Genomic DNA, 8,026 nt, shown 5'->3' with positions numbered 1-8,026 from the left:
GCCGATCGATCGGCACACCTATAATATATATGTATATTTTTTGTTTTGCACATTAGGAGCCAAAATGTACACATCTCTAAATACGTCTTCAGCATGACCACAGGCATTAGGGTTAATCCCAGAAGATTAGAAGTATAGATTACAACATACGTGCCTCCTGAAAGTACGCATCCCTGTTCAGGTGTTACTCATGTTGCTGTTATGCAACAACCACCAACTTTAATGCATTTTAATTGGGATTTTATGTTATAGACAAAAACAAAGTAGCACCTTTTTTATATATAAAATCTTAAAAGTATGGTGTGCGTTTGTACTTAGCCCCTTTAAATTCTAATAGCCATAATTAAAATCTAGTGCAGTTTCCTTCAGAAGTTCCCAAACTAGTAAATAGAGGCCACCTGTGAGTAATTTAACCTCATATAAATACAGGCATTTTGTGAAGGCATCAGAGGTTTATTAGAGAAAATTAGGGAACAAACAGCATCATGAAGAACAAAGAACTTACCAGACAGGCAGGTCAGAGATGAAGTTATGGACAATTTTAAATCAGAGTTGGGTTAGGAAATAACAAGAAGCTGGAAAGAATTAATCTAAATAGCAGCCAAGAGATCCATGGTAACTCTACTGCTACAATGAGCCGTGCACTGCATGAACCCTGAGTGTTTGGAAGAAATGTAATGTTCACCGTGTTCCCTCACAAAACAAAATGTGCAAAAACTGAATGCAAATACATTATGTTTGGGAGAAAACACCCATCACCCAGAACAAACCTTTTCCATGGTGAAACGTAGTGGTGGCAGCATCATGCTTCGGGGATGCTTCTCTTCAGCAGAAGCAGGGAAACTGGTCAGAGATAGACTGAGACAAATACAGTCTTCCTGGAGGCCCAAAACAGGAAGAGTGTAACAACACAAAATGTGTGCAACACCTTAGCCTAATGGAAAAATACAAAATACCGTATTTTCTGGACGACAAGTCGCTCCGGAATAAAAGCCGCATAAGTCAAAAAATGTGTCATTAAGTGGAAAGAAACATGTAGGCTGCTCTGGAGTATGATTCTCATTCATTGATAAATTGTAAAATGCATCGTTCATAAGCCTCACAGCACATTTAAGCACCCAACTGTGGAGCATTTCCATCTTTGTTTCAGCCCGCGTTTAGCTTTCCAAACTTTTAATTCTTCGTTCATGTCCATCAGCATAAATGAACTCAATCAAAGTGAATGCATCAATCAAAAAATGCATCATGAAGAGGAGAGAAACATATATAAGTTGCAAGACCCGCTAATCTATGAAAAAACTACAACTATAGTCTGGAAAATGTGATACTAAGAGTAGCACCATCAGGAGATTGATAAAAGAAATTAGTCTCTGTAGTTGTGGGTTTGCTGGACCAGCTAAGAGTTGGCTTCACACTTGAATGACGAACCCCAAGTGCTGCCACAGTCTTGACAGCTTACACCCTGATTATATTCTAACCAGTAGCAAGGTGACAGTCCGAGCTCTAACCTAAAGGACACTGCTTTGTTCTGATCCAAAATAAAACCTCTCATCTAGAGGGATCAGAGGCATAGAGTTACCTGATCATCAGGCGCGCGCACGTGTGTGTGTGTGTGTGTGTGTGTGTGTGTGCGTGTAATCGGCCTGGGATCAGTTTCACTGGCGCCGCCGTCACCGAGAGGCTGTTACATACACCCACGGGCACGGACGTACAAAGCTCTGTTACCTTTAAAGAGCTCCCCACGTAGAAACATACACTCTACATATTGTTTCGCGACTGCGTGCCTTTCAGTCACCTCTGGTGAAGAATGAGCAGTGGAGTTGTGTAAAGTCCCCTCATTACATTACGAACGCGCATGCATGCGCAGACAGCTGCCGAACAGAGCAGGTCAAACCAAGCATTCTCAACATGAATTTTGATACTCATTTGAAAAGAGAGCCCTGTGTGTGTGTGTGTGTGTGTGTGTGTGTGTGTGTGTGTGTGTGTGTGTGTGCGCGCGTGCGCGCACGGTGAAGTGATGTGCATCCCAATACTACAAGCTTCTTTAAATAAACTAATTTCATCATATAATCAGATTCAGCCGACAAAGTCTGCAAGAATGCATGCTTTACCAAGGAATAGATAGTAACTGTTGTGTTTCCCCCCCTCATGTGTAATGCAACACAGCCGGCAACTATTAACCTTCTGAGCAGGAATGTGGGAGGTCCAAGAATTCAAATAAAAAAAGCTGCAGCCTGCGCGAGAGTGTGTGCGTCTTTTCTGTATGCGGAGCCACAAATATGTTCTTCAAGAGTGCTACAGTCATCTGTCAACACTCCGTCCCGTTCACACATGCACACCCGGCCCGCCTGAACAATAACCAATAAAGATCAATGTGGATCACGCTGCCTACAACCAATGTTATTGCAGCACAACTGGATTTGACTCACACCGGAGACACGCACACGGCTTATCTGTGACAACAATAAGTGAAACTATGTAGCATTAACCTTCATAATTGTGCAACTAATGAAACAATGCTTGAAGAGGTTAAAACAAACTTCCACAAGGGAAGAGAGGGTCGAGAGCAGTCACAAGCATCCAGGCCTTGCTGGCTGTGGTCTCTGTGGTCAAGGGCGACGCTGGACTAATGGTGCAGAGGTCCATTAGTGACGACTGGCTGGGCACATTGTTCCCTTTGGTCACATTCCTCGCTAAATGCAGACATTTCCACAATTGAGGCCGCCTTCCAACCAGAAGTCATTTGTCAACTTAGCATCACAGAGGGACACATCAAAACCTTCATAACGATTCTTTTACAACCCGAAAAGGACAGGAGTAGGTATGGGCTGGAATGAGATTCTCTTGGTATACATGAGCAAAAATACACCAATAACTGGTGTCGTTTGATATTTTATTCGACTTTTTTAACCAGGCCAGTAATATTTTCTGGTTTTGTTTCAGGTTTGACAATCAGATTTTGATTTTGGACGATTTTTTATTTATTAGTTTATGGACTATAACCCATTCATAATCTCTTCTGTCTGCTACAGCTCAGTAAAAGTATTTTTGGCTAAAGGAATGGTAAGATGGACATTTTTTGTGGTTTGAAACTAACTTTTTAAAATGTTGGTAAACCTTTCAGATGACACTGCTATGCTTACATTGGATGTTCTACTTTGGACTATTACAAAAACAGATTCAGTTTTTGAAACAAGCTACAAGTTAAGAGCTGCAGATGGAGGTTAGCCAGTGGCTAAATCTGGTTCACCCGTCTCCAGAGGGCACAAATAAATAAACTCAAACTAAAACAAGATGAATATCTTCACAACTTTTCGTGGTGTGCACAAAAAAAAAAACAACACAAGGGGCTTCTTTGGATTCGTGCGCATATTTCTCAGCAATACTGGCTCAACAGCTGGTTTCCTGAAACAAGCAATCAAGGAGGCTTTGGAGGACAACCAGTTCTGCTGCGGCACACTATCAGTTTCAGGCTTTTAGGCGTTTTGGCTGAGCTTGATCGCAGCAGGACATATAAACCTGTAACACAAACCTGGTTGTAAAACTGAACTGAGACAGGAAGAAATGCAGGCTTTTGCTGTGGTCAGCGCTGCAAGGGAGTTTTCCCAGATAAAGCTAATCACTGTGCTTATCATCACAGCCGTTGTTGAGATTGAAACCCATATGCTTGCAATCGCACACGGAAACACACACACACACACACACACACACAAAAAAAAGAGGAAAACGTGATATTTTACATTTATCTGCTGCGTTTCTGTGTGTCCCTAAAATACACCTCTGAGGCACATCAATCACTCTCAGGAAGCAGGGAGAAGTGAACAACAAAAATCATTAAAAGCATGTTTTTTTGTTGTTTTTTTTCTCTCTCCCAACACTTGTTGAAAAGTACGCTTGGATGTTCAGATTTGCTCCACTTTTTCCACGCTCGCTGCCGCTCTCTCACACCCACTCTCCCTCATTTAACACACATGCAGAAGTGGGGTCTCTTCATGTGTCAAAAGCACCATCAAACTATGAGCTACTCTGCACCATTATTACCACAATGAGAGGTCCCTGGCCCCACAAGTCCACACACAATCAGTCCCAGGCCCTGCCCCACTCCCACCATTGTCCCACACTCCACACACACCCACACAATGGCCGACTCTGGAGCCAGGGGTCCCACCGTGCAATTCCGTCACACAAAGACACACACAAGTCCTCGTCCCGTCAGAGAGGAGGGAAAAAGAGAAAGAACTGTAACCCTTCAAGTCTGATGGAGAAGAACGGAGTTGCAAAGCGGCGCCGTGTTTGTTGTGGATTGCTGATAAGAGTTTTAATTGTGTTTCTCCAAATCTTTATCACCAGAGCTTAATCAATCATTAGCACAGCTTTCAGGCACAAACATAGGCGGACACATTTGTGTGAGCACAGATGAAGTGCATCCCACCTCTCAAACTCCGTCAATCACTAACAAAAGCCAGGTATACAGCAGTGATTAGATATAAAACCTAAATTAAACTGGATACTTTCCAGCACTGCAACACCAGCACCAACCTGCCAGCGCCAGCAGATGTAGATAAAACCCTGCTGCGTCTGTTTTCATCACATCTACTCACTTTCTAACCAGAAATCCTATTATCTGTTCAGGCTAATGCAATATCTGTAAAATATAGACGTAAAAGGGAAGCACGCCGTTTACAGAAAGGAAGTGAACTCAACAAAGCCAGCAGATTATCATACGAGGCATAATCCCACATCTAACATCCCCACAGAGGAAGGAATGATTGCATTTTTTTTTTATCTCACAGACTACTTATCCACATCCTACAACACAGCTTAATCTAAATGATGCAAAAACACCGATGGGCTTGAGACAGTGCTGGGATTGCATATGTGGGAACAGCAGGAGATCAGACAGACCAGGGACAATCCTGCAGATTAACAACTTTAATATTTCTGCTGTTTAAAAGGTGCTGCAGAGGTCAGATTTTGACCCAGACTTTCTATGTTTGCCAATAAGCGCTGAAAATAAATTATGGTACTATAGGATTTTGTCTTTTTAAGACCATTGTGGTCATAAAACCCAACAAATAATTTAAGCCAATCTAATAGATTATATTTAATTTACCATTAAAACCTAAGCAAAGTTGATATTTGTCATCTCATATTGGAATGTTGCTAATGTTAGTCTGTGACTTTAATGCTTTATCTATTGAAGTTAGATGATAGAGGTTTGTGCAACTTCAATTCCTTCTTGCAGTATGCAGTAAGACAACTTGTAGCTTACTAATAAAACTGCTGTTTTCCAACCAAATCCTCTTAAATATACATGTTCCTACAATGTCCGAAAATGTGCAAAAAATAAATATATAAATAGCAAAAATGCAACATTGGAGTTCAGGAGCATGAGCCTGTGCATTGTAAGAAGAGAAATGAATCAAAGAAAAGAAATGAATGAATAAACATAAATGTTTAAACAAATGTAAGAGGATGCTAAATATCAAAACTCTGAAGATTGTTAAAGACTTTTTAAAACCCTGCAGAAAGTATTTGAAATAAAAAATAATTTTACCGTAAGATAGTTTTCTTACCTTTAAAAGCTAAGCAATGCAACGATACATATTTATTTAGAACCACTGTAAATAACAGTCCACCATCTCTTTCTTTAAAACTGTATGATGATCACCTAATGAGCCTCACAGCTACAGACTTGTTTTAGACGTGCACTAAAAGTGAAACTGATGATGTTACCATGTTTCAGATTTGTTTGGGAAATAATTTTCTGACCATTTGCTGGCACTCATGGAACATCTAAAACAAAATCCCATCCACGCTGTCAAATAAAGCTAATCTAACCAGCCCTGAATCCACAGCCTTTATCCTACGAGACACACACTATTCAAACCAAGAGCGCATCAAACGCAACGCGAGTATTTCACAGACATGACAAAACTTTGTTTCGCAAGATTGCTCACATTTAAACTCTGTAAATGTTTTTTTAACACACCAACAATAGTCAACAATGTGACAGCAGCTTCACTAAATGTAATTAAATGTCCACTGATGTAGCCCTAATGTGGGATTGCTGCTAACCAGTGGCTCAATGGAAAAGAGCAGCAATACCACTGTAGTATAGTATTCTAACCAGAATCAAATTGAACTATATTGAATTAGTATAACGTGATTGGATTAATTTAAATTCTGGAACAGTTTAACTTAAAGTGCCTTAAGATGACACATATAAATATGCTCTACAGAAAAAGAAGCAAACCTCGTATCTATAAAGTTAAATGTTAACTACCTGAATGGAAAAACAACCAAGAGTAAAGACTCACAATAAACAAATCCACAACATGCATCAAACCCCAAAAACAAGCACGTTTTTAGTGCCTCCAGCTATATGCTGCCACACAAAACACAGAGTTTATTGTTGTAAAGCAGCTAGTGGTGGTGGTGGGATGTCATGGCAGTCTCCTCGGGGCCACTGAAGAGTGTGGGTGTGTGTGCGCTGGAATGTGGAGGAGCTGATGGGCTTAGGCTGGGTGCAGAGGGAGTCAAGAGGAGGCAGAGCAAGCGAAAGAAGGGGGCTCTCCCAGGAGGAAAGGGGTCCTGCACAGATTGTCAATCAAACACACATATGATCCTGAGCCGAATGCTTCTTAGGAAGTACTTAAAGAAATGTCATGATCCTCCTACAGAAACAGCGATTTAGGAATAAATAGAAACTACAGTGGCACACCGTGATGTTACCTTTCTCTACCATTTTATCACATTGCTCCTAAAGTTTAAAGCTCTTGTAATGAGTCTGCAGGGGAAATGCAGGTGTGATTTAAGCATAAAGTAAAAGGTAGAACTTCCTCTCCCTCACTTGTTGCTGAACACTGCCCTCCAGCTAGCTGAAAGAAGGATACTATTGAGTTTCATCAATCTAAAACAGACAAAGTTTGCTGCTTGGAGATGGTTATGGTGTGAAAATTAAACAGGGGTGAAAATATACTTTTCTTTAGTATCCAACATGAAATTTTGGACAAATAAGGTAGTCAAATTAGAGATTACTATTTATTCTGGTGTCCAGTAAATGTGGAGCATCCATCAAAGACCATTTTCTTTAATCATAAAATCTAAAATGAATTTTAGAAATTATGTAAATTTTTGTCATAGCCTTTCACATTATTTACATAAATAACCTCTGTATGTTTGCTGTAAATGTACTGCAACTTCTTTAATTTCAAGCTATGTACATAATTGGAGCTTTATTTCAGATATCTTTCAACGGTCTTTTAGATTCATTAGTTTAGATGAGGCTTTGCTTAATCACCAACTATTAGATGAGAGTTAACTGGTTCATATTAAAAAGTAGATTCATTGAAGATCATCCACTCAAAATGTCATAATATCTGAAACAATGTCAAAAATTATGCTGACTTTACAGTGAATACTCTGTTTTAGGTGTGAAACACACAAATTTCCCCAGAATTTTGAAATTATAAGTTACCACAACTCACAATTTTTAAAATAAACAACATGATTATACTACGACATCAAATTCTTGAAGCTTTGCTAACATGACAGCTATTATTAAAAATAATTTTGTGGTTAAGGTGGATTACAACTACAAACAAACATGAATTGCACATTTTTCCACATAAAATAATCTTTCAGGTTAATTTTATGTTTTGAAAACTGTACCAACATATATTCAAAAGTTTCTTGAGATTAAAAGTAGTTGACAAATTATGACTGCCACTGCAAAAAAAACAAAACAAAAAAAAAAACAGCAAACTTAATAGATGACACACATGACCGTACTTCCACTTCCTCCTTTCTGGAGAAATTTTACACTGACCTTAAGATAGAGAGAAGCAAGAACAAACTTATGCAAGCATTTCGGGAATTACAGACGCAGAGACCTCAGCTGACTGCTGGGAATCCCCCCCTCCTGACTTCAGCTCACTGACAGGCCAAGTACCTGACAAAAAGTCAGCTCACTTACTTCCTATACCTGCCTGGATCCGTCCACCTCTAAGCGCCGCTGCAGCAG

General features: G+C 39.9%; 1 protein-coding gene across 2 annotated transcripts in view; it reads right to left on the bottom strand.

Annotated features, from left to right (window-relative positions):
• The window catches only part of erfl3 (Ets2 repressor factor like 3), a 62,190-nt gene that overhangs the window by 52,999 nt on the left and 1,165 nt on the right, over positions 1 to 8,026 (bottom strand). The window lies entirely within an intron of this gene.

Source organism: Poecilia formosa, unplaced genomic scaffold (genome assembly GCF_000485575.1).
Source record: "Poecilia formosa unplaced genomic scaffold, Poecilia_formosa-5.1.2 Scaffold34, whole genome shotgun sequence".
In the NCBI taxonomy this organism is placed as follows: Eukaryota; Metazoa; Chordata; class Actinopteri; order Cyprinodontiformes; family Poeciliidae; genus Poecilia; species Poecilia formosa.
The sequence above is the reverse complement of the archived record's forward strand: the minus strand, read 5'-3'. Positions and strand labels throughout refer to the sequence as shown.